Consider the following 27,730-nt stretch of genomic DNA (forward strand, 5'->3'; position numbering starts at 1 on the left):
GAAGTCCTTAGGACTTGTTTTATGATAAAGAAGGATTTATCTTCAAGTCCTTAAAACTGTTTGCGATCAAATGATATGCTGTTACTAGGACGACAGCATTATCGAGATTAGGTCGTTCTGTGACATATATGTTGGTTATCCTCTCAACCAAGGAGTGTGGAGACACTGATATGTCACACAAGTAAAGTGTAGGAGTATATTTCACTGAACGTGACCAATTCCGGAACGCTCTACTGTCAAGAGATATTCCGAGTGGATATAGGTATAAGTTTGGCCCTCTGACCTAAGACCGCAACCTGTGACTAGCAAGCAACTCACTGTACTTTGGTACCGGACTATCTGAATTTCTAATTCAGTAATGAAAGATCACTGGGTACAGTCAAGTACTTGCGTAGTCAGTTGTGAGTCAAGATGGAATTGACCCCTTCTGGAAATAGGACATAATGCCTTGTGTTCAATTTAGCAAAACCTTGGCCAGGGTAATCCTTGTGAGGAGTCACAGGATTTCTAAAGTTGAATCACATTATGGATGTACTTATTACAGAGTTGACAGAACTCTGAAGTCATCCTGGCATTTAGGAGTCATAGGGATAAATTATACGGTAACCATAGTCCAAGGGTTGAATGTTGCTTTGCAATCATTCGGCCTATCCGGACGTCGGGTACCATTGCTAAATGGTCATTTCGATTAGTACAAGAAGTTGTTCTTGTGCTATCGGCTTAGGTTCGAACCTATGGGGTCACATGCATAGAAGTTTCTAGGTTGATCAAATGGCTGATTGATGATTAAGAATCATTCAGTGATAATTTGGTCAATTTGATTGACAAATTATCCTAAGTAAAAGTTGCATTAAAATAATTATTGAATTATTGAAGGGTTAATTAGTAATTGGATTACTAATAAATTCAATTTGATTGAATTATTGGACTTTAATTAAGCCAAATTGAATTAGATTCAATTTGGGCTAAATTAGGGTTTGACCTAATTCGATCGAGTTCGACCCAAGCCGATTGGGCATAACCTAATTGATCGGACTTGATCCAATTGGATTGGGATTGACTCAAGTCAATTAAGAGTCCTTATTTGATAAGGATTAAGAGTCCAAATAATCATAATTTATTATGGAGAAGAATTTCTAAAATTTAGGACCCTAGCTTTCTTTCTTGGAGAAGAAAGACACCTCATCCTTATTCCTAAAAGCAGTGGTTCCTATCCTCTTTATTTTTGGCCAATTTTTGGCGTGAGAAAAGAGGAGGCATGGGGCTATTTTTCAGAAAAATATGGCACCTCAAATCTTCCTAAAAAGATAGGAATCAAATCCCTAATTTGTAGGGACTGCATGATACATCAAGCAGGGTGGCGTGCAGCTGAAGTTTGGGGTATAATAACCCCCTGATTTTTAGGGATTCTTGGCACAAGATTAAAAGATAATTTGTTCATCTCTTAGCTTTCGATTCACCAGAATTTTTTGGAAATTTTATCAGCCAAATTTGTTGGCCAAAAGAGGTGTGAGGCGTGGGGGGTCTTTTGGCTATAAAAGGACCTCCATACTTAGGGTTTGATGAGATGGTCTTTAGAAAGGGTTCTAAATTCTAAAAAAATTCTGAGAGCCAGCCACCTTCTCTCCTTCTTCTCCTTCATCTCCATCCTTCATCCTCTCGAAGAAGAATCAAAAGTTGAGTGCTTCGAGGGAGAAAAGTTCAGCTACTGCAGCACTTCTGCACGAGCTAGCACTTCTGCACGAGCTAGCACTCCTGCAGTTGTGGATCTTCCTAGAGCTTCGCGTGGACTATCCATAGAGGCCGGACGCGTGTGCGGCTATACAAGGTGATCAAGGCATCATCAAAGTTCTCAAAGCAAAAAGGTATGAGATCTGATCTCATTAAAAATTAAAATTAGAAATCAACTAGGTTGCTGAAATTCTGCATGACTACATGTTAGACATAGAATCATGCCTACTTGTTTAGGATAAATGTTTAAAGTTTTGGATCTATTTTTATTGTAGAGATATGATCTCTAGCATGTATAGGAATTAAATAGTTTAATTCATGCTTCCGCTGTAAAATTTTTAAAAATATATGCATGCGACCACCTAGACTGCATTATTGCCATTAATGAGTCTTAAACAAACACGTCATAAAGTTCATGGTGATGTGCTTCCATTCCCATTTTTACATGTGCATTAGAAATTTAACAACCTGCCAATTTCGAATCCTGTGCCTACCATAATCTGCACTTACTCATACAGTGAAAATGTTCCCATTCCATGGTAGACTAGAGCCACCCATAGGATTCATCAATCAATTTCTCTTCTCATGAGTTTGAGGACAAAAATCCAATTTAGGAATCTTTCTTTTGGTAAAATTATATATACATAACGTGCATGTACCATATTCATGTCCAAATCTCTTCAATCAGGTCTATATATCTACGAAATTTTTGACCTTTTCTTTTCTCAAATAGGATCCAAGTTGTATTTGGCCACCCCATTCAGAAGTTCTAATGTTGCTAGAATATGTACGTATATATAGTTATTTTTTTAAAAAGAAAAGCTAAGTTATTATTTTTCCAAAGTACAAAGGATCTGGGGGATCTTATAGAGCACCGGTACAGTTTTTATTTTAATAGGTAAGAGAGGCTTCCCGTGGATAATTTTGGGTTTGGTAACCAGTTCTTGCGGTGGCTGACTTCCAGCGAGCAGTATCTCCTCCCTGGGGGCTTGAGCGGCTGAGCCCCCACCAAAACTAGGGTTAAAGCTGTAGTTTTAAATTCTACCAAGAGCTGGACGACAACCAAGCCGAGAATCTCATGACCTGGTCGTCAGTTCCCTCTAGCCGGGAATCTCACACTTGAGCAATCACGTCCATTAAACCAAGTCAACTCCCAATATCCCACTGCAAAACTAAAAATTTCTAGGCATTAGCTACTACCCGGCCCATTTTCCTTCTTAGCCTTTCCTGTTAATCTTATGCGAACCAATAGGCGATGCATTCCATGGGCACTTGGGTTTTCTTTTGTAGCACATAGGTGCCGACATGAAGGTTCGTGTTTGCCTACAGTTGCGAGGTTTTCTTTTGTAGCACTTGGGTTTGTATATACGTTTGCATTTGTGCACAATACTTAACGTTCTTTTGTTTGATCAAAGCATGACAAGAGAATTCACTTTCTTTCATAAGTATGATTTAATGTCAAGTTTCATTTGGATTTGTGCAAAGCGTGCTGATAAATTGCTTTGGTATCAACGAGAGATACTCGACAAGTGATGCATAAGATAACTTTCAGAGAGAGAGAGGGGGGGAGAGAGCAAGACATGGAAATTTTGATTGATTTGTAGCATCATGCACCTTGCTTCAGACTCTGTGTTAAATCGACCTGAACTTTTTTTTTTATCCTCATGTCGAACACAATTGCAGAAGATTGTGTTGAAGGTTATCATCGTGTGCGGCAAGTGCAAGGTCTGCATCATGAAGACAGTCGCCAAAATCTCTGGTAGGTAAATGGTCCTGGCTTATCTGCTTCATTGAGGTATTCCAATTTTATCTATGTGATTAACTTGGATGCTGGCAGGGATCACCACGATAGATCTCGACGACGTCGAGAAGAGCACGGTGACGGTTGTTGGTGAAGTGGATCGATGCAGTGCTCATAGTAAAAGAACTGCGAAAGGCTGGAAAGATGGCGGAGATTGAGAGTGTCGGGCCACACAAGGAGGAGGTTGTAGCACATGCAAGCGAGCGGCCCCATGGCGGCATTGTGTGGTATGAAGACTCGAATACGTGCACCGTTCTCTAAAGCCGTTAGCGTGATCAATGATAGGCTTCGCGGCCTGTCCCTGATGCAGTAGTTTCCATGTATCCCTTGGTATTTTAATACATGGTCATGCTGGAGTGCAATCAGCAACCCCATGCTCAAATATATGTTCCGAAAATGGCCTCCTGTTAGTAGTCCTTTAATTATCCGTTTATCTTTATAAAATATACATGCTTGCTTTCTTCCTGGATATCAAAAATTTGGAGCCATTTTGTTTACGTTAAAAGGAATAGAAAGCCAAGACACTATTTGCGGAAGTTCAAAACTCAGAAGTGAATTCCAGGAAACATTGGTAATCGGTATGTAATGGCGATCCACTTTGAAAAAGCAACCACCTAGAAAAACCATTGGAGTCGTCGTCTTACAAAGGATAATAGCAAGTTGGAACCAAATATATCTGTCCGCTTGGACTATTTTCTGGCAATTTCCCATCCCTTCCAGAATTAGTAGTTAAATTATATTGAGACCTCAGACGTCGAATAATTTGACCTGGAGTTTGCCATAGTCAAGGCCTAAAGAACTAGTTAAATTTGCGTTATAAGCCAGGACCATGCCCGTGGACCATATCGGAACAATTGCATGCATGTTCAATTAATTTGTTTCTCAAAGAATTGACCAGGAGTATTGAATCATTCATTCTAAGAGTGCCTGGTGGGTAGCAAACACCTCCTATACCAATTGGGAACAAAAAATGGTTGCCAAATACCAATTTGCAGGTCGGGTGGCCTCCTCTACCAGGGTTTCTACACAATTCTAACTCGCCCTATTTATTTGCCTACAAACATGATCCAAAATGATCATCAAACTTGATGTGGACCGATATATACCACTTTGGCCATTACAAATAAAGCTAGATTGAGATATAATATATTGGGAAGCCAAATCTTATACCAAACTTTGAGAAGTCATAATTTGGCCGTTCAATTGAGATGATCTTTTTTGTTTTCTAAATCAAGTATCTTTTCAAGACCTACGATATAATATCCATCCTAAAAAGGGCAATGTGGCTAGAGATCAAGACCAAATTTCATAGTTTGGGCCCTAAAATGGACCGGCCAAATTGATGTTTTTTTATTTAGAATTTGACCGAACGTATCTCCTAATCCAAAAAGAATCAGGCACAGTGATCGCAAGTAAAAGCAATTTAGAAGTCCAAATCTACCTCTTATAAGGAATTTAATTTTTTTATTTATTTTTACTAGTTATGCCTATTTTGGAAATATTTGTCCTATTCAAATTAGGAAAGGAACTTGATCAGAATTATGTAAAGATGAACCTCACTACTACAAATAGAGACAATGTGTTTTAGTTTATAATTATCGATAAAAGAAAAGATGATCTATATCCCACTTTTGCCATCTCTCTACTTCTTCCTAAATCTTTTTCGAGAGACTCAAGTTGAGCGAGTTGAGGAGGCAACTCTTCCTTCTCTTCAATCAGATCAAGATATGACAATTATTCTAGGTTCATTTGGAGTATGATTTTTTTTCTGTTTTTCTAAATAGATTAATGAAAAAATTAGGACTAGTTTAATGATCCGAATTACTAAATGAGTAAATCTTTTTATGGTTTTCACTAATAGCATTCATATTCAATTTCCTCCTCGTCAGTCTCCCAATAGTAAAAAAAAGTCAACAACACCTAGAGAAAGTACTGCATTTTAGTGAGGACCTATACGAACATGTGTTTAGTCTTATATTGACTATGCACCGAGTAGATCTTGAATACTTATATAGACCATGAAACCCAAATAACACCTGCCAACTAGTTTTTTTGAGTGAAGTCCTGAACTATTACATATGAAATAGTTGTTAAACGACTTCGTCAAAAACCTTTTTGTTTCTTCTTGAAATGAGCGGTTTATTATGGAAGTGACAGCAACAATGATTAATGCGATGGTAGAGGTGGCAATTGTGATGCAGGTTAGGGAGATGATGATGAAGATGGTGATGTTGGTGGTGGTGGAGGTGGTACTAATTGTGGATTTGATGCTTGAAGAGATAGATGATTATATTGGTAGTTGAATTGATGTTGGAGGTGGCTAGATTAGGGTCTTGAATGGGGTTATGGCATAAAATGCCGAGGGATTTGTTAGAACTAGATTTGGATCTGATTAGATGGGAGAAAGGCTGACAAGAGAGCATACTGGAGGTTTATCCAGGCCAGCGATGAGCCATATGTGGAGCTTGGTCTAGGCGACTAATAGGGAATGGATGGAGCATGGGTAAGCTAGAGGTAGGGCACCAAGTGAAGCATCAAGGAGTCCTCCAGCATCACCGTAGCCAACTTAGTTTCCATCTTAAGCAGCGGAGAACTGTCATTAAGATGGACTTTAGCTAGATGCCATGGAGAGAGGGAGAGAGCTAGATCATTGGTAAAGAAGTGGTGAGAAAGGATGAAAAGTGGATGGTAGAGGAGCAGATGCATAATTCTTAATGAGATCTAAAAAGTTTTCCAATGCTTACCATGGCTTTTTTTCACTTTGGTATTGGGATATTACAACGATATTTTCCCCCTACAAGAATATCATTAAAACACGAGATTATACAATTTTGGAGTCCAAAATTTCTAGAGTAGTGTCCCCATACTCCAGTAATTAAGAGAATCAAAATGGAGCTTGAGTCTTTATGAAGTTTCTTGATTTTTTTGGACATAACACCGAAAGAACCATTCAATTTTTTTCCCATCTATTTGATGTACGGACTAAGTATAACATATAATTAATGTATATTGTTAGGATATATTATTTTTGGTATTATGTTAGCAACAAATTTGGTACAATGACACACAAAATAATAATAATATATATAGATACATATTCTTATTTTAATACTCAAATAGCAAAAATTTTCTTAGAAGTGTTAAAACCCCTAGCTTTTCCATTCTTAATATTATTTTTTAAAATTATATTGATGTATTATTTATATGTTCTACTAACCAAGAAGATCTACACCTGCCACCTTTTGCTATCGATCTTGGGATGTCAAAGTGGATCGCCTCCATGGACCTACAAAACAACAAACAAAAGGTGAAAGAATCATTAGATTGACTAAGACCAAGCCCACCGATGCTTAGGTTTTATAGATGGAAAACAAAACAGAGAAAATAGAGAGCTGAGAGACAGAGTCTCCATTGGACGAGAATTTTCATCGTTGTTCTGTTCAATATCTTTTTTGGAGAACTATTTAGACTTATATATATTTAGGGTCTGAATCTTTTAAGATCATATCCTAACAAACTTGAGATCATACTGCAACAAACTACTAACATAGCATAATAACTCTATGTGCTACAACAACCTGGCATGTTGGTAAGACAAGACACACTCTTGGAAAGATAGAAGCCGAGCTGTTCCTTCCACACAGATTGCTATAAAGGATTAATTAGCAGTTTTATTGGATGTTTGAGATAATAGTTTATGCTAGAATTGTGAGATGCTATTGTAATCATAGCTTTTATTATATATATATATATATATATATATATATATATATATATATATATATATATATATATATATATATATATATATATATATATATATATATATATATATATATATATATATATATATATATTTGTAGTTGAGCTTTGCTTTCTCTTTCCGACAAAAAAAATTTGTTACTGATGCATAGTTACTATCAGCATATTGACTTCTAAGATATTAATGATGGTCATAAAGATGTATAATAAACAAAATTCATCATGCTATAATAATATCATAATTATGTTAATTGGCTTAAAAACAAAAAAAATATATTTCTAGATTGCTATTTGATCTGTGTATCATACTAAGCAGCTCAATGTGGATCAGTTGTCGAGGTTGCAAAATCGAGCATGGAGAAAAAGTTGTCTCTAGAGTTAAATGCTTCTACTCTATGCGGCCTGCTACCCCCACGCTTGGAGATGGGGCCGAGATGCCTCGGAGGAACCTCGAACGCACGGGGATAACAACATGGGCCATGCGCTAGACAAATCCTTATGTACCATGTCACTCCAATTTTTAATTTCCATAGCACTAGCCCCTCCACTTTCTAGCTTGAGATGCTCCTTGCTATTTGGTAAAGAAAGTAATCACTATTAGAATTTGTTCCAATTTAAAGAGAACAATAATTCCTAAGTGGTGCTCATCACACAGTGAGTCCTAACACTCTATAAAAGGGGTAGGCATCCTTGCTGATTTATGATGCCAAAAGAGGTTCTAAAGCATTCGTACTGCCTCCTTGAAGGAGATGCCCATAGAGCCGGTCTCTTTTCTTCACTTTAGGTGCTAGCTTTGATGGTGTCTCTATAGCTCTTGCCTTCCTTTTTGAATAGATAGCTCCCTTTTTGACCCCATTTTTCAATTTTGCTGTATAGGATGGATTCTCCTAGGAAGCAGTGCCTTTAAAACCAAGTAAAGATGCTTCAGCTGGCTTTAAGGGAAGCCAAGAAGAAAGCTGCCAAGGTTGAAACCAAGGTTGGGTCCCTCAAAAATGGGCTCGCCAATTTGGACCGGACCCAAGTAGCAATACTCCGGGAAGTCACCAATGAGAAGGAGCTAAAGGTCGCCCAAAGTTAGGTCACCCAGGTTGAGAAGAAGGCTATTAAGCGATTCAAGGCATCAAGGAGCTACCATGCACGGCTTGCTCTATTGGGGTAGAGGCCTTTGTAGAAGGCTTCGATGAGTGTCAGTGTTAAGTGTCGAGGCTCTTTCCTTGGGCAGACTTAAGCAGCCTTGACCCATCCCCAAATAGGGACGACGAGCCCCAAGTGTTGGACAATGATAGGAAGGAAAAGAAATCATGAAGGAACGATAGGGAGGATGAAAGATGTCAAGCTCCAAGCAATAGGCCTCTACAGATCTCCTTTTGCTTCTTCACACCACCATAGAGGCATAGGACAAGACGAAAGGTGGTCTCCTAAGCTGGGTGACCTCACTAGAGTCATCAACAAGGTCTTGGCCGACTTGAGCACTTTTCACTTCTTGTTGTTTGATTTGGACTTTTGGACATGTTGTAATCACACGATATACTAAATGAAATGAAAAGGTTTTCATATGTAGGTACCTCTCTCCTCTTTTTATTCTTGTTGTTGCCCATTGCCCAAAATGTTAGCTTGGAGTTGTCTTTAGAATACCGAGATAGATCGGGTTAGATCAAATATGCAAGTTTCTGAAATTGCACTAACTAGACCAAAAGGTCTAGACAAATCATGAATAGATGAACCCGCAAGCATTCAAGAAAAGATGAGTGCTGCGAGATGAAGTTGTCATATCATATCCTCCTTGATGAGCTAAGATGAAGAGAAGATTGCGGCGAAGAGCTAATAATAACATAAAACTTCCTAATAGATAGCATAAGAATTTTATAGAGCGACTGAAGCCAACAAAGAGTTCATAATATTTGCAGCTTGCTTTGTCGGAGAAGAGCATTGCTTCGAAGAGATAAAATAGCTCCTTCCAAGGTTGAGTATAAGGGCCAATGAGCCTGCTTCGATCTCAAAGGCCAATGGGCCATGAGAATAGACGAGAAAAAGTATAAAGGCCAGCAGGCCCGCTCAAACCTTAGAGGCCAGCAGGCCTGCTCAAACCTTAGAGAATACACTAGGACACATATAAGGACCAGTTGATTGTTGGTTACTAAACTTGTTTTTTAATATTAGTAACTTATGGTTTTATTTTCTATAATTGCATATTAGTATGGTGAGGAGTTACATGTCTTTTGGATTTTTAGTCATGTGGGAGTTACATGGAGTTATAAGAAATTTATTTAGAGGGAGTTATTTGAAATTTATTTGGAGTTATGTATGGTGTAATGAGCAATTCAATTAGAAAAGTTAAAAAACCATCTAATAGTGCCTATAAATATCCATGTACTCTAGTTATTTTTGAAGTTAGTGGAATACAAGTTATTCATGTGTGCCCAAAAACCTCTCCACTTTTCTTTCACAGAGTAATTTGTGAGTATGAACCCTCTTGATTTCCAACAGAATGGTATCATAGCCAAGATTTTTCTTGTGAGAAAGAGCGATGGCAAATGAAATGCTTCCGATTCAAATGCCGCGGTTCACCAAGGATAACTATGAAAATTAGTGTATCCGTATGAAGGCAATCTTTGGATCTCAAGATTTGTGAAAGATCGTTAACAAAGGCTACACGAAATTGGAGAACGAAGATTCCTTGACTCCAACTCAAAAGGAGTCCTTACAAGCCACAAGAAAGAAAAATCGGAAGGCCATCATAATCATCCATCAATGTTTGGACGATGGCATGCTATAACGAGTTGCTAATGCAATATCTTCGAAGCAAACATGGGAGATTCTCCAAAACTCCTATCAAGGAGTTGACAAAGTCAAGAAGATTTGTCTTTAATCTTTGCGTGGTGAATTTGAAGCCTTACATATGAAAGAATCCGAATAAATCTCGGATTACTCTTCAAAGATGTTGACTGTCGTAAATCAACTAAGGAGGTACGGCGAAAATATGAGTGATACGAGGGTTATTGAAAAAATCTTTCGTTCATTGGATCCCAAGTTCAATTTTATTGTTGTAGCCCATGAAGAGTCCAGAAATCTAGACTCCATGACAATCGATCAACTCATGGGGTCATTACAAGCTCGTGAAGAGAATGTTGTCAAGAAGCAAGAGACTTTAGAGCAAATGTTACAAACAAAAGTCTCTTTGAAAAAGAAAGAAGATCGTAGTGGGAAAGACGAAAGAGGTCGTGGACGTAGACATGGACGTAGTAGAGAAAGAGACGGTCGTGGATCATCCAACAAAGAAGAAAAAAGCAAGAATGGTATCAATTAAGAGGACATGGAAGAGGAAACAATTCGAGATCAAACGGAGGGAGGTATGATAAATCTCGAATTCGTTGCTATAATTGTCAAAAATATGGTCATTTTGCTTCGGAGTGTAGAAGCCCTCAAAATGCCGAAGAAGCTAACTACGTTGAAAATGAAGAGACGGAGCAAACTTTATTGCTGGCATGCAAAGGAGAAGAAAATGGAGACCATGATTTATGGTTACTTTTTTTTTTGGTGAACCGGCTTCTCACTACACACGACGATGATTTACGGTATCTTGACAATGTGGCTAGCAACCATATGTGCAGTGACAAAAGCAAATTTGTGGAGTTGGATGAAACTGCAAGCGGTAATGTGGTTTTTGGAGATTCTTCCAAAATTTCGATCAAGGAAAAAGGTACAATTTTGATTCGCTTGAAAAATAATGGTCATCAATTTATGGCTAATATTTTCTCTATCCTAAGCATGAAAAATAATATTTTGAGCTTAGGACAACTCTTAGAGAAAGGCTATGATATTCAAATAAAAGATCTTAATCTTTCGATAAAAGATCAAAAGAAAAGTTTGGTGGCCAAAGTTAAAATGACAAAAAACTGCATGTTTTTGCTCAACCTTCAAACCGATGTTGCTAAATGCTTGAAGGCTTGTGTTGAAGATCCAAATTGGCTTTGACACTCGAAGCTTGGGCATTTGAATTTTGATGGGCTAGAATTATTGGCCAAGAAGGATATGGGGAATGGGTTGCCCTTTACTGACCACCCAAATCAACTTTGTGAAGGATGTCTCTTTAGCAAGCAATCAAAAAAAGCTTTCCAAAATAAGCTAGCACAAGAGCAACGGAACCACTACAACTTGTTCATTCGAATGTTTCTGGTCCATTCAATCCACCATCTTTTGGTAAGAACAAGTACTTTCTCTTATTTGTTGGTGATTTTAGCCGAAAAATTTGGGTTTATTTTTTTAAAGAAAAATCGAAGGTGTTTGAAGCATTTAAAAGATTCAAGACACTTGTTGAGAAACAAAGTAGTTTTGATAGAAATGTTATATGATCCGATAAAGGAGGTGAGTTCACATCAAATGCTTTCAAAAGCCTTTGTGAGAAAAATAGAATTCACCATCCTTTAACGATTCCAAGATCCCCGCAACAAAATGGGGTTGCGGAGAGAAAAATAGAACCATTCTTAATATGGTTCGGAGTATGTTAAAAAGCAAGAATATGCCCAAAGATTTTTAGGCCGAAGCCGTTAATTGTGCGGTATACTTATCCAACTGGTGTCCTATCAAGAGTCTGCCAAATCAAACACCACAAGAAGCATGGAGTAGAAGAAGACCAAGTGTCTCTCATTTGCATGTTTTTGGAAGCATAGCCTATGCGCATGTGCTGGATGAAAAGCGCTCTAAGCTAGATGACAAGAGTGAAAAATTAGTCTTCATAGGTTATGATGCAAAGTCCAAGGGCTACAAGTTGTACAATCCAAGAAGTCACAAGACCATCACTAGTAGAGATGTTGAATTTGATGAAGCAAGTTCATGGGATTGAAATTCTCCAAAAGAAGAGTATGACTTTTCTCCTTTCTTTAAAGAGGAGCAAGAAAGTCAAGTCTTGGAGCCCCCTTCTCCACCTTCAACACCTCCATCATCCACTCAAGTGCAATCATCTCCATTATCAAGTGAGGCAAGTTCAAGTGAAGGACCAAGAGGCACAAGGAGTCTTCAAGACATATATGATGCCACAGATGAGGTAACGGAAAGAATAAGTAATTTAACACTTTTTTGTCTTTTTGCCGGTAGTGAACCTCTAAGCTTTGAAGAAGCAACTCAAGACAAGAAGTGGAGAGATTCTATGAATGAAGAAATCAAAGCCATAGAGAAGAATGAAACTTAGGAGCTCACCACTCTTCTGGAAGGGCAAAAGGCAATCGGAGTCAAATGGGTGTACAAGGCAAAGAAGAATTCAAGAGGAGAAGTCAAGAGGCACAAGGCAAGACTTCTTATCAAGGGATACAACCAAAGGCTCGGGATTGACTATGATGAGGTATTTGCACCGGTTGCTCGTTTAGAAACTATTAGATTAATTATTTCTTTGGCGGCACGAAATAATTGGAGAATCCATCAAATGGATGTAAAGTCCACTTTCTTGAATGGTTTTCTTGAAGAAGAGGTTTATGTGAAACAACCTTTGAGATATATCGTGAAAGGGCAAGAAGATAAAGTTTTGAAATTAAAGAAAGTCTTGTATGGCTTGAAGCAAGCACCAAGAGCCTAGATTACCAAAATTGACAAATATTTCCAAAACAACAAATTCACCAAATGTCCTTATAAGCATGCCCTTTACACAAAGGTCAATGATAATGGAGATATATTCATGATTTGCTTGTATGTTGATGACTTGATATTTACCGGCAACAACTCTAATATGTTTGAAGAATTCAAGTAAGCTATATCTCAAGAGTTTGAGATGACGGATATTGGCCTTATGGCTTACTACCTTGGCATTGAAGTGAAGCAAATCAAAAATGAAATTTTCATCTCTTAAGAAATTATGCTAAAGAAGTTCTCAAAAGGTTCACGATGGATGATAGCAACCCGGTGAGCACTCCTGTAGAATTTGAAGTCAAATTATCAAGATATGAAGATGGAGAAAAGGTAGATCCTACATTCTTCAAAAGTCTTGTTGGAAGTTTAAGATATTTAACTTGTACAAGGCTGGATGTTCTTTTGGGGTTTGACTTGTTAGTCGGTATATGGAAGCACCTACTTCATCCCATTTGAAGGTGGCCAAGAGAATTCTCCGCTACATCAAAGGTACCCTTTATTCATTTGTTGATAACTTCACACTTGTTGGATATAGTGATAGTGATTGGGCCCAAGATGCGGATGAAAGAAAAAGTACGACGGAATATGTTTTCTTTATGGAAAGTGCGGCTTTTACATGGTCTTCAAAAAAACAACCTATGGATACACTTTCTACTTGTGAAGCGGAGTATGTTGCCATCTCAAGTTGTGTTTGTCAAGCCATTTGGCTAAGCTATTGTTGAAGGAGCTTCATATGTTACAAGCATATCCAACGGAGATTTTTGTGCACAACAAATCGGCAATAGCATTGGCCAAGAATCTGATGTTTTACGAGCGAAGCAAGCATATCGATATAAAGTATCATCTCATTAGAAAATGTATGGTTAAAAAGAAAGTAAAGCTCAAGTACATGAAGTCTGAAGATCAAATTGCCAATATTTTCACTAAGCCCCTCAAGAGTGAAACTTTTTACAAGTTAAAGAGTTTGCTTTGAGTTGCAAAACCAAGTTTAAGGAGGGGTATTAGTTACTAAACTTGTTTTTTAATATTAGTAACTTATGGTTTTATTTTTTATAATTGCATATTATTATGGTGAGGACTTACATATCTTTTGAGTTTTTAGTCATGTGAGAGTTACATGGAGTTATAAGAGATTTATTTAGAGGAAGTTATTTAAAATTTATTTGGAGTTATGTATGGTGTAATAACCAATTCAATTAGGGAGGTTAAAAGACCATCTAATGGTGCCTATAAATATCCATGGACTCTAGTTGTTTTTGAAGTTAATGGAATATAAGTTATTCATGTGTGCCTAAAAACCTCTCCACTTTTCTTTCATAGAGTAATTTGTGAGTGTAAACCCTCTTGATTTCCAACACTGATCTGCTAGCACCTCGAGGGCCAACGGACCTTAAGAACACACGAGGTCGAGTATAAGGGCCAGCGGACTGCTTGCACTTTAAGGGCCAAAGAAACTTGAGAATACACAAGGACAAGTATAAGAGCCAATAGGCCTGCTCGAGCCTCAGGAGCCGGCAAGTCTTGAGAGTTCACAAGGGCAAGTATAAGGGTCAACAGACTTGCTTGCATTATGGAGGCCAACAGGCCTTGAGTTAAAATACACTTTGGGTGATCAATTCGAGTGTGCCTCCTAGGTTATGCTACGATTTTCAGATACAAACTTTTTCAAGATTGACAGTTCCTTTAGATTAGTGCAACCTATAGCATCTTTGCCCTTGGGGGGAGGAATTTTGAAACATAATCTGTTCATGGTTATTTTTCAAAAAGTATAGAGATTTAAAAATTTAAATATTATTGATGCCACATCTTGCCATCACCAAAGCTCAAATTTTTCAAGCTTGCACGTTAGGCATGGATGCTTTCTTCCTATGCTTCAAGCTCAATCATCAATTTTTCAAGGTCGGGAGGCCTAAGATCCCAGTTGTGGACCTTTAGAAGATAGTGATTATTACCCTAGCGAGGGGCTAATTAACATCCTATCTCTTAGGGGTTCACCCATCTGGATTAGGATTCTTGTGGTCATTAGTGTAACGATCAAGGTATTCTTACTGAACAAGTGCTTCAATTTCATCTTTCAGCTGAAGGCACTCATCTGTATCGTATCTATGATCCTTATGGAACTGGCAGTCTTGCTTATGTCTCTTTTCTTCATGGAGGTTCGCAACTTCCAAGGCTAGGGTAGGCTTTGCTCAGCACCATTACCTCTTGGTGTTGGAGGTCAAGTAACCAGTAGTCTCCTACAATTCACTTCTTTGGTTGAGGACGATGGCAATGGTCCTCAAGTGGCGTCTGAGCCTATAAGACTCTAAGGAGCTAGGACTGGCTCCGCTCTGCTCTAGCTTGCTTTGTCATCAATGTCGTAGGCTCTGGTATTGCATGCAGATACTTATATCAACCCGTAGGATACAGAGCAAAAGGATATGGTATACTAAGAAGGGATGCAACTAGTCGAGTAGTACGACAGCTAGAGAGAAGCAACTGCTCTAAAGTTGGAAGGCAGAAAGTAGAGGACTTTTATCCAAAAAAAAGTACCTTAAACCAGTTGGAATAAACTATCAACACTAGCAAAGCAAGAAGAGAAGCAGTCGTATGCTCCATTAGAAAATGGCTACTACTTTTCTTTAATGAGAGGCAAAGTTAGAGATTAAAGCAGGGTATTCTATATCACTAGGTTAAAGCAATTTTTTCAACTCTAGCATTACTAGGCGAAGTATGGGACAAAGGCTATTCAAAAAATTGTACACAAGCTTTTTTTGGGATATTTACTAGGGCTCTATCAAGCTGAGGATACAGCTCTTAGAGATTTAAGACTTTAAGCAGCTAGCTAGTTAGGAAAGCAACATTAATACACCATTAGATGAAGAAGGTTCATCTTGAATTCAGCTAACAAAAAGAGAAACTCACTTCACTAAAGTCAAGGTTTCAATCAACTCATCAGCCAGAGGTATACTGAAGCTAGTAGTCTATCTAGTAAGAGAATCAATAAAATTACGTACTTGCTAGCCAGAAAGTCAATAGGGAAAGCCACAAACATACGCCTTTGGATAACTAATGCTTGCTCCTCTTGTTTACAGCTTAAGACTATTAAACATATTCAAAAGAAAGAGAAGCAACTGCTCTAAAACAGGAAGGCTAAAGTTGCTAGTCTGAAGGCGACAGTTGCTGCCCATTGCCTTGCGACTAAAGATTCTCCTATGGACAGCTTGGGCCTGCCCCTACGATGGGGACACACGTGGATATCTCGCTTTCCCGGGGTTGTGGTATTCGGCATAGGGAATTGATTTGACAGTTCCATTAGTGTGTTGTTTCCTCTTCCTAGGCCTACCTACTGCCCCGCCCTAGTTGCTCCCCAATTCTATCAAGATACTGGCTTGTACGAGTCTACGGGAACTTGTGCTATTACTCGACAAACCTATTCAATAGTTGCCTCTGCTTCTTTCGCCGCATCGCTAGCCAGGATAGGATCCCGATGTAAAGCTACAGAATACTCAATTCCATAAATCCAGCTCTTTCTTCTCCTGAACTAGATTGAAGTCTCATATCCACTAATACGAGCAGCACGAGCAGTGGTGCAATGAATAGTAGTTGGAAGCAGACAGCTCAATAAGCGAATTTATCCCAGATTTCATAAGTGCATCACTTGATGAAAGTCGGATGAAACAAGAGAGTGAGGTCCCGGACAGAAATAAGTAGTTGTATAAATAATGAAAGAGTCCTCACAATTAGAACTAAAGAAAAAGAGAGCCAGTAAAGAGCTCCGTAATAAGAAAAAGGAAGCACTTTTGTTTGGTTTTTAATTGGTCCCATAGAACTTCAGCTACAGTAATCACAACCTACAAGAAGAAAATGGTCGCAAGAGTATTATAATTTCTATCTATTTCAATTCATTATTATCAACGAATTATAAAGTAAAATCTCTGGGCAATGACACTGCATAGAGTACCTTAATTTTAAGGTACTGAGCTGAACTAGAACTATTGGGTTTAGCATGCAGGTCAAGAGTAGGCAGCCAATAGCGCTCTCACAGCTTATTTTCAAGGAAAGAACCTTTGCATACAACAATGAAATATAACAGATCTCATTTGACTCATCCAACCCCTCCCCATACACCACCACATTCCCCGGGAGCTTCCAATGTAATAAAATTCACTTGTATTCTGTCAAGATATGATTCATGGAAAAATGAAGTATATTTCTGCTCTTAAAGAATGAGAATATTCATAATATTGCAGCAAAGATGCATCACAGGTAAGCCATGATAACTAAGGCAAAAGTGAGACTGAATCCATACTTATCAACTTTTCTATAATGCTTAATGCTTTTGAATTTCCATTGTAATCCAAGTGAAATAAGCACTTCCACAGACTAAAGTCCAAATTGCTGAAGCAAGACATAAACGCACAATGGATAAGTAACCAATAAATATAAAATTTAAGTCTATAAATCGGCTGAACATGAAAGTGCGTAAAATGCTCAGACTTACCTAAGTAAAGAAAAATGGTTATGATGCCTAACTAAACATTTCTATTCAAGACTACCAATAACAATTGCTCTGTACCATTCTGTCAAATCCAATTATACAGTTCACTGTTTTTTTTTAAGATGAATTATATAGTTCATTATGTGAAACAACTGCATCATAGAAACATATCCATGGATGCTTATCAAATGGACATATCAATAAGGGAACATTTGCGGAACAATGCACAGTGAGAATACAGAGAAAATTATGAAGGAGGAACTTGTATATGAGGGAGAACCATCTTTATTTACTATATTGAAAATCTGAATGGAACCTTTGACAACTCATATATGAAAACCCATGCTTATTAGACACTTGAATGAGTAACTAGCTTTAGGGTTATGCCTTCCAAACAAAATATCCAAACATATGACATTGTTTGCATCAGAGAAGTTCCAATATGTTTACTGATGGAGGTGGTTGCAGAACATAAGACAATTCAAACCAAATCAGCTGCAGGAATAAAAGTAATTATCATCCTAAGTCATATAAAGTTGTCTTCTTAAGTTAGGTCCTGCACCAATACTACTTCATAGATTGACATATATGAATTATTTTAGGAAAAAGAGTAAATATTTCACAATTATAACCATGAATCCTTGGAGAAATCTAAGGGTTTCAGCGGAGGGATTGAGTTTGAGGTTTATGAGAAGATAAATTATGTCTTCCACCTAATTCACCAGAGGAAAAAAAAAACATAAAAATTATAAGATATTGGATCGCAAAAATCCATGAATTATTAGCATATGCACCGGTAGAGGACAATACTTGTTTTATGTTGACCGATGGAAGATAGCCATTGATTACAACTGCTCCAAACTCTGTTAATGCCGATGAAGCAAAATCTTCTTAGAAAACAAAACCATACATTAAGAGGCCAAAGCCGCACCTGTGATAAGGGGGAAAAAAGTACTTTCACATGATATTTTCCTAATGGACAAGGGAAATTATAATGTGGAACCAAAGCCATATGTTAAGAGGCCAACACCACCCAAAAATCGACAACTCAACTGACGCAAGAAAGTACAAGTAACATAGATGCATGGTGCTCCTTATTAAAAGTCTTGCAAATGTCTAACAATGCATCATAGAAGGTTGCAAGCTAATTTATACCTAGAATGTTGCTTAGACCACAATATTTATCAAGCCAACATTTGCTTCATGGGCATAATAGCATTCAGGACTACACCCCCCCCCCCCCCCACTCCTCAAAAAAAAGAAAAAACACCCTAACCTCTTTGTCTCCCACTTCATCTAAAATAATTGATAATTCTTCCCACTTTAAATAAAATCCCAAGCACACTCATAAGAAATGTGATAAGATAGGGAAGCCTATCAGACTAGTTACTTCACCTTGAAGGTCAAACAATTACGTAATCCCCACGCTGAACGGAGATGGAAGCAAACAATTAGTTTACACAGCAAGAGAGAATCGAAATGTCGGAAGGGGAATTATACCTTATGAATGCAGAAACTGTTAGCCTAGATGCACAAATATAATTGATAAATCAATAATTCAACGTTTCTAATATTCATAAACAGTAAATAAGAAGAATAAACTAGCAAATTATTTACTTAACAATAGAGTAATAAAATGAAGAAATGAAAGAAGATGGCCTATGAATCAAAGCATGCTGACATGCTATCCTAGAAAAGTTTATGCCCCCCACGCACGGTCCGCTGGCACAGATCTCCTAGAGATACGACGATCCAGTACAGAACCACGTCTTCACCGTCAATGCGCCTCCAGGAAAGAAAGAAGAGCACGTTCACACTTGCAGATAGCTCAAAAGAAACTCAGAAAAATAATTGAAATTATAAGAAGTGAATAAGAACAAGAGGGAGAAGAGAAAATTTTCGTTCCTTTGAAATGATCTCTAGAGCCCTTTATATAGGCTCGTGGGCTACCCAAAAAAGATAACAGGCCCGTCAAAAGAAACAGACGTGAGCCAAAATAAGCAAAATCTGGCCAAAAGAAGAAAGGAGCCCGTTGACATGGTCCAATCGTGCGATCACATGCGAACGGGACAAGTGGCAAGCATCCAAGCACAAGCAAGGGGTCAAAGAAGGAAGGAATTTGTGCTCACGTTAGAGCTATATGAAATTGCCATTTTCACCAAAAAAAACAGAAGGAATGCTTGCAGAATCCATGGAGGAGTCTGCGAACTCTTCCATAGAGGCCAGGCAAGCAGAAGCATGAGCGGCCAAAATGCAACAGGCCGCCGGATCAAAGGAGCACAAGAAGACATGTCATCAATCCACGGAAGCCAGCAAATTCAGCATATGGCTACAAGGGATCTGACTTAGTTTAGATCCCCTTGTGGCTGATTAGAAAGATTATTTGAATTTCAAATTGTTGTCGCCAATAAGCTTATTCAGCACATGAGCATTAGACCTATATAAAGGGCGGGAAGGAAAGAAATCGGAAAAAGAAAAGCGGAGATTAAATGCGGCGTGGTTTTCCAAAAAAGTTTAAAATATTTAATTTAATTCAACAAAAATGACTACTAGATTTTTGGTCATGATAATTGAAAAACATATAAAAACTTCTATGTAGGCTCAAATGTATTATGGCATAAAGGATTACTCTGGATATTCCTTTGAACAACTATTGTTTAGCAATATCGCCCACGCTTTGCACCTATAGAATACATATTATATTACATGCAGGCAACCTTCAATAACTAATTATTGGTAACGAAAGAACGAGCAATGGTGAGTAAACAGGTTACCGATGCTAGTGAAACAAACCATTTTAAATATCATTTACTTTACAAACAGAAGAGCACATACCTCAGCTCAAATAGCCACTTAGAATACAAGTCTTTTGTAGCTTTTTAACAAAGATGCTATCTCTTTCTCATGTTTCGGTACAATTTCAGGCACTGCTGCTCTCAAAACCTGGCATAAAACATCGATACAATTATAGCATAAAAGAAACAAGAGGTCACAATGATCACCTCCAAAACAAGGAAAAGGGCAAGTATTTATATAATAGCCAAGAATTTTAAACCAAAACTTCAAACACTAAGGTGGCTATGGCACCATTGCAAAAATTGTGGCATATTAATTTCAGCAGCTCAGGAAAGGACAAGTTTGATTCACCTAAAAAAAAAAAAGAGTTGCAAATCATCCACCAGACCAGCATGTCGAGATAATATAGCAGCAATGAAATTCAACACCTCTAGAAAAACAGTTTTACATGTCAGACCACACGGAATTGAAATCCATATATGTTGGACAATAACTGCAGTAAGTTAGAGCATCCTTTCCGAAGCAAATTTTCTTTGAAAAATGAACAAAGATGTATTGGCTAAGGGAAAGCAATTGGGGACTACCTAATGTAGGACAATATGTTGCTGAACTCCTCTACAAATAGGCCACCATAAGCTTTGGAGCTAGGAAATTCCAAATGCTTCAATTCCTCCTCCTCCCCCGCCTCATTTTTTTTTCGATACAACCAAATGCTACAATTCCACCAACCCTATATCCCCACCCTAAACTAATAGAAAAGGCATCTATGAGACATCAATGAATTCAACTTTTAAACCGTGATTCAGCTCAAAATATGAAGTTTTATCTAATAGGTGTAACCCATATGTGACGAGTGCAACTGATGCTAAAATCATAACATTAGCAGAAGATATTCATTTCCATCCAAAAGATCGCATCATTCATGAAATTGATGAAAACATGATTTAGTTCAGCAAAAAAATGGCGCTGTTCCTAATCCTTTTTTTTCTTTTTTTTGGTGAAGTTGTATACTGTCCCTAATACACCAATGAAATGTATTCCACTATGATTCCAGAAAGGTTTGAACAAATAACTCCATCAATCTTATCATATTTACCCATCACGAGATCAACATCAACACCGCTCCAGTTCAAATTGAGGTCTTTTTCAAATTAAAAATCAAGAAACTATGGCACTCCGATCCAAACCCTATGGATTGAACCCTCTCTTGAAACTATGGCACTCCGCTCATACACATTGAATACATCCAGGTTACATCCCCCCAACCTCCAGGTGGCAATAATGCCGCCTGACAAACTCTGGGATTCCACTGCATGACAACCCCAGGATCTCGGTAAGGCCCTCTTGGAGTAGGAGAATGTTTCAAGAGAGGGGAGAAGGGGAGAGAGAGAGAAAGAGAGAGGGAGGAGGAGGAGGAAGAGGACAGAGGGAGGGGGGATTTACCTGTCGGAGAGGTTGGCGGCCGCCGGTGATCGTCGCCGGAGGTCGAGGAGAAGCGAGGGTTGAGGCACGGAACGGAGGAGAGGCGAGGGCGAGTCGAGTTGGGGTTTCTCCAAACAAGTTGGGGATCAGCGGAAAACCCCAAGTGCAGCCTTTGTGTCCATCCTCCTGTGGGAAGAGGGGAGAATAGATGGACTCGCCGCGGAGAGACCTGACAGCAAATACTGTGCTGTCATCAATGAATTCAACTTTTAAGCCGTGATTCAGCTCAAAACAGGAAGTTTTATCTAATAGAGTAACAACTGATGCTAAAATCATAACATTAGCAGAAGATATTCATTTCCATCCAAAAGATCACATCATTCATGAAACTGATGAAAACATGATTTAGTTCAGCAAAAAAATGGCACTGTTCCTAATCTTTTTTTTTCTTTTTTTATACTGTCCCTAATATTAAAACACCAATGAAATGTTTACCCATGAGAGAGGGGATTTACCTGGGCATTTTAGGACCAAGGACTGCATCCAATAACTTTTGACCAGTTCTTTTTGGATTGCTACAGGTAACTTGGGCTGCCATCCCCGTTAACTTAAGAATATTGTAGCATAGGTTTATAGGAGCTAACAAGGAGCCAGTCATGGACACTGGTCTTTAATTAAATAGGTGACGTGTGCTAGCATGCACCAATTCCTCCTTTGTTTTCTGCTAACTTCATTCTATTTTCCAACTTCGAGCCCCTCACCATATATCAAGCGGGCTGTTTAATTTAATTAGCAACATTTGCTCACATCCATGGTTCATTTCTGTATGGAGAATGCATATAATTAGTTCCTTCTTTAGAGTAACATATTTAATTGTTGAGAAGATAAACTTAATTTAATGAATGATTTGGGAGAGTTCATGAATATGTGAAGAATCACCTTGAGAGTAGTGATTCATGTATATGTATTTAAGTGGTTCATATCTTTTGGGTTTTCTATATGCATTTAAGTGGTTTATGTTTTTTGGGTTTTCTATGTGTATTTAAGTGGTTCATGTATTTGGATTTATTCATGTACCTAAAAGTCCTATAAATACCACGTAAGTCTTATAGTTTTGTAAGCAAGGCAAGGGCCAAAGTGAATAGAAAAAATCTGAAATATTCTTCCTCTCCATCCTTTCCTCTCTAATCTCTCTTCCTATATTTCCAATAAACTGGTATCAGAGCTCCAGTTTCTTGATCTTGGAGATAGCCAATTCTACCTTTCCATTTCAATTCCCTCGCCTTACAAAAGAGAATTATGAGAATTGGTGCATTCGTATAAAGGCTTTGCTTGGATCGCAAGATGTGTGGGAGATCGTGGATAGAGGCTATGAGGAGTCTCGTGAAGAAGCTTTGATGAGTCCTGCTCAAAGAGAGGCTCTACCCAGAATGCGGAAGAAGGACCAACAAGCTCTCACTCTCATCCATCAATGTTTGGATGAAGCTATGTTCGAGAGAGTAGCTAATGCAACCACCGCTAAGCAAGCATGGGAGATCTTACAAAACTCCCACCAAGGTGTTGATAAAGTGAAGAAAGTATGCCTTCAAATGCTATGAGGAGATTTTGAAAGCATACGAATGCAAGAATTCAAGTCTATTGCGGATTTCTTTTCGAGAGTGTTGGCCATAGTAAATCAAATGAAGAGGCATGGAGAAAGATTGGAGGATGTCCGAGTCATTGAGAAAATTCTTCATTCGTTGCATTCGAAGTTCGATTACATCGTCGTAGCCATCGAGGAGTCCAAAGATTTGGAGACTATGACGGTTGATCAACTTATGGGTTCATTACAAGCCCAAGAAGAGAGAATCAACAAGAAGAAGGAGGAGCCGATCGAGCAAGTTCTAGCCACCAAGCTCTCCGTGAAGGAGAAGGAAAGGATGTGTAAGAAAAGTCAACAAGGAAGAGGACGTGGATGTGGACAAGGTCGAGGGAGAGGAGGAAGAGGAAGAGGAAGAGGCGGACAAGGCAATCAATACTCCAACAATGAAGAAAGTTGGGATTTTTCAAGAGGTCGTGGTAGAGGAAACTACACAAGGCAAAATGATAAGTCCAAAGTTCGGTGTTATAATTGCCAAAAGATTGGGCACTATACTCGGGAGTGTTGGAGTTCTCCTTTCAATGTTGAAGAGAAGGCTCATTATGTTGAAAATGAGAAAGCGGAGGCCACTTTGTTGCTAGCCTACAAAGGAGAAGAAAGAAGCAAGAAAGATTTGTGGTATCTTGATAAAGCTGCAAGCAATCACATGTGTGGAGATAAAAGCAAATTTGTGGAGATTGACGAATCGGTGACCGGGTTTGTCACTTTTGGAGATAACTCTAAAGTTCCAATTGAAGGCAAAGGTACGATTTTAATTCGTATAAAAAATGGTGGCCATCAACTTATGAGTAATATTTATTATATTTCAAGTATAAAAAGTAATATTCTGAGTTTGGGACAACTTTTGGAGAAGAACTACGAGGTTCATATGAAAAATCGTAGTCTCTTACTTCAAGATGATAGGAAGAATGTGATTGCTAAGGTGCCTATGACAAAAAATAGGATGTTTTTGCTTGATATCCAAAGTGATGTTGCTAAATGTCTCAAGACTTGTGCGAAAGATTCTTCTTGGCTTTGGCATTTGAGGCTTGGGCATGTGAATTTTGGAGACTTGAAGTTGTTGGGACAAAAAGAGATGTTGAAGGGTTTGCCGACTATTGACCAACCGGATCAACTATGTGAAGGGTGTCTTGTTGGCAAACAATTCCGAAAAAGTTTTCCAAAAGAAACTACTTCAAGAGCAAGGGAGCCACTTGAACTTGTTCATGCCGATGTTTGTGGACTAATCAAGTCTTCTTCATTTGGTAACAATCGGTATTTTCTTCTCTTTATTGATGATTGTAATAGAAAAACTTGGGTCTATTTCTTGAAAGAAAAATATGAAGTATTTGGTGCTTTTAGAAAATTTAAAGCACTTGTTGAAAAACAAAGTGGCTATTGTATTAAAGCCTTAAGAATGGATAGAGGGGGAGAGTTTACTTCTAACAAGTTTAATGAGTTTTGTGAAGCAAATGGCATTCGGCGATTCTTGACCGTTCCAAGATCTCCACAACAAAATGGTGTCGTCGAAAGGAAGAATGGAGCATTCTCAATATGGCTCGAAGCATGTTGAAGACAAAGAAGATGCCAAAAGAATTTTGGGCGGAAGCGGTTGACTGTGCAGTGTACCTATCCAACCGGTGTCCAACTAGAAGCCTATGGAACAAAACTCCTCAAGAAGCATAGAGCGGAAGAAAGCCAAGTGTTTTCCATTTAAGAGTTTTTGGGAGCATTGGCTATGTTCATGTACCTGATCAAGAGAGGTCCAAGCTTGATGATAAAAGCAAGAAGCACATCTTCATCGGGTATGATCAACGTTCCAAAGGCTATAAGCTCTACAATCCAAGTGTTGGCAAGGCGACCATTAGTAGAGATGTGGAGTTCGATGAAGAAGATTCTTGGGATTGGAGTAATGAAGATAAGAAGAGGTATGATTTCTTCCATTCCTTGATGAGGAGGATCAAAGAAGAGAAGTTCAAAAGCCCATAACACCTCGATCACCAACATTTCCTAGTACACCTTCTTCATCTTCTAGTGGAAGCTCTAGTGAAAGACAACCACGAATGAGGAGTCTTCAAGATCTTTATAAGGTAACAGAAAATTTAAGTGATAATTTAACTCTTTTTTGTCACTTTGCCGATTGTGAGCCCATAGTTTTTGAAGAAGCGGTCAAAGATGAGAAGTGGAGAATTGCCATGGATGAAGAAATCAAGTCAATTAAGAAGAATGACTCTTGGAAGCTAGCAACATACCGGAAGGTCAAAAGCCCATTGGTGTGAAGTGGGTTTTCAAAGAAAAGAAGAATGCTAAAGGTGAAGTAGAGAGATACAAAGCAAGGTTGGTAGCCAAGGGATATAGCCAACATCCCAAGCCCGTGGTCGCAATGTCGCCTCCACGCAAGCCCTCGGTCACCGAGCCGACCTCGTCCGCTCGGAAGGACACAACCCCGGCCAGCCTTCCGAGTTCTACCCCCGCTACCACAAAGATCACTGCCCAGCCACCGCTCGAGGGTACCCCCGCTCCCCAACTGAGCAAAATGGAGCAAATTCGGTTGAGGACTGGTGAAGTGTTTGCTCCTGTGGCACGGTTGGAGACCATCCGAATGATAATCTCACTTGCAGCTTAAAAGAAGTGGAAGATTTATCAAATGGATGTCAAATCAGCTTTCTTGAATGGCATTCTTGAGGAAGAGGTTTATGTTGAACAACCTTTGGGCTATGTGATCAAAGGCCATAAAGACAAAGTGTTGAAGTTGAAGAAAGAATTGTATGGTTTGAAGCAAGCGCTAAGGGCTTGGAATAGTCAGATTGACAAGTATTTCTAAAAAAAATGGTTTACCAAGTGCCTACATGAGCATGCTCTCTATGCTAAGGTGCGTGAAAAGGGAGATATTTTGCTTGTTTGCTTATATGTTGATGATTTGATTTTTACGGGCAATAATCCAAGTATGTTTGGAGAGTTTAAGCAAGCTATGACTAGAGAATTTAAAATGACGGATATTGGTCTCATATCTTATTATCTTGGCGTTGAGATCAAGCAAATGGAGGATGGAATTTTTATTTCTCAAGAAGGTTTTGCCAAAAAAATCCTTAAGAGGTTCAAGATGGAAGATTATCAACCTGTGAACACTCCGGTGGAATGTGGAGTAAAGCTGTCTAAGCATGAAAAAGGAGAGAAGGTAAACTCTACAACTTTCAAAAGTTTAGTTGGAAGTTTGAGATACCTAACTTGCACAAGACCGGATATACTTTTTGAAGTTGGGCTTATTAGTCGGTTTATGGAGTCACCAAGCATGACACATTTCAAAGCGGCGAAACGAATTCTTCGTTACATCAAAGGTACAATTAGTTTTGGCTTGCTTTATTCATGTTCTAATGAATTTAAGCTTGTGGCCTATAGTGATAGTGATTGGGCCGGAGATATGGATGACCGGAAGAGCACTACCTGTTTCATTTTCTACTTGAAAAATATAGCTTTTACTTGGAGTTCGAAGAAGCAACCAATTGTGACACTTTCTACTTATGAAGCTGAATATGTTGCCGCTACTTCTTGTGTTTGTCATGCCATATGGTTAAGAAGATTATTGAAGGAGTTACAAATACCACAAGAGGAGGCCATGAAGATTTTTGTTGACTACAAGTCGACCATTGCATTGGCAAAGAACCCGATTTTTCATGATAGAACAAGTATATAGATACAAGGTATCATTTTCTTAGAAACTGCATTGCAAAGAATGAAGTGCAAGTGAAGTATGTGAAGACCCATGATCAAGTTGCAGATTTTACTAAGCGTCTCAAGTATGACACTTTTAGCAAGTTGAGGATGATGCTTGGAGTTACGAGAAATTAAGTTTAAAGGGGGGTGTTAAGAAGATAAACTTAATTTAATGAATGACTTTTGGGAGGATTCATGAATATGTGAAGGGTCACCTTGAGAGTAGTGATTCATGTATATGTATTTAAGTGGTTCATATCTTTTGAATTTTCTATGTGCATTTAAGTGGTTTATGTCTTTTGGGTTTTCTATGTGTATTTAAGTAGTTTATGTATTTGGATTTATTCATGTACCTAGAAGTCGTATAAATACCATATAAGTCTTATAGTTTTGTAAGCAAGGCAAGAGCCAAAGTGAATAGAAAAAATCTGAAATATTCTTCCTCTCCATCCTTTCCTCTCTAATCTCTCTTCCTATATTTCCAACATTAATAACCAGTGAATTAGTACATGCCAGCCTTAAACTTTAGCATATTTCAGGCACACCTCTGATGTAGACTCAAGAGGAAAACACCTCCTAACATCTGGGGAGAGAAGTGATGGCAGAGTGCTTGGAAGAGGGACCCGAGGGAGGAGGCGACAGCAATGGTAGTTCTCCAATGGTAGTTCTCCGTCTCAACTGGGATCAATCCTCAAGAGTGTCCATCCCTATTTATACCCACAAGAGTTTTCTCCTTGATTTGATCGCTTCCTGCCAAGTCAAATCCCCATACACCGCAATCTAAACA

At 38.5% G+C, this 27,730-nt stretch overlaps 1 long non-coding RNA gene across 4 annotated transcripts; it reads right to left on the reverse strand.

Moving 5' to 3' along the window:
• Positions 1 to 5,376: 5,376 nt before the first annotated feature.
• Positions 5,377 to 21,974, reverse strand: LOC103697842. Of its 4 annotated transcripts, none has more exons than XR_003383639.2 (4): positions 21,633 to 21,974; positions 20,229 to 20,336; positions 17,205 to 18,324; positions 5,377 to 6,818 (listed from the first exon to the last, which is right to left on the reverse strand). It is a non-coding gene; the product is annotated as an uncharacterized LOC103697842 (long non-coding RNA). The 4 variants fall into 4 exon arrangements; XR_005510101.1 differs by lacking the exon at positions 5,377 to 6,818 and adding an exon at positions 15,772 to 16,746 and having other exon boundaries at positions 16,857 to 18,324; XR_003383640.2 differs by lacking the exon at positions 5,377 to 6,818 and having other exon boundaries at positions 17,085 to 18,106; positions 18,204 to 18,324; positions 21,633 to 21,915.
• Positions 21,975 to 27,730: the final 5,756 nt, after the last annotated feature.

The sequence above is a fragment of the Phoenix dactylifera genome, unplaced genomic scaffold (genome assembly GCF_009389715.1).
Source record: "Phoenix dactylifera cultivar Barhee BC4 unplaced genomic scaffold, palm_55x_up_171113_PBpolish2nd_filt_p 001746F, whole genome shotgun sequence".
Taxonomy (NCBI): domain Eukaryota; kingdom Viridiplantae; phylum Streptophyta; class Magnoliopsida; order Arecales; family Arecaceae; genus Phoenix; species Phoenix dactylifera.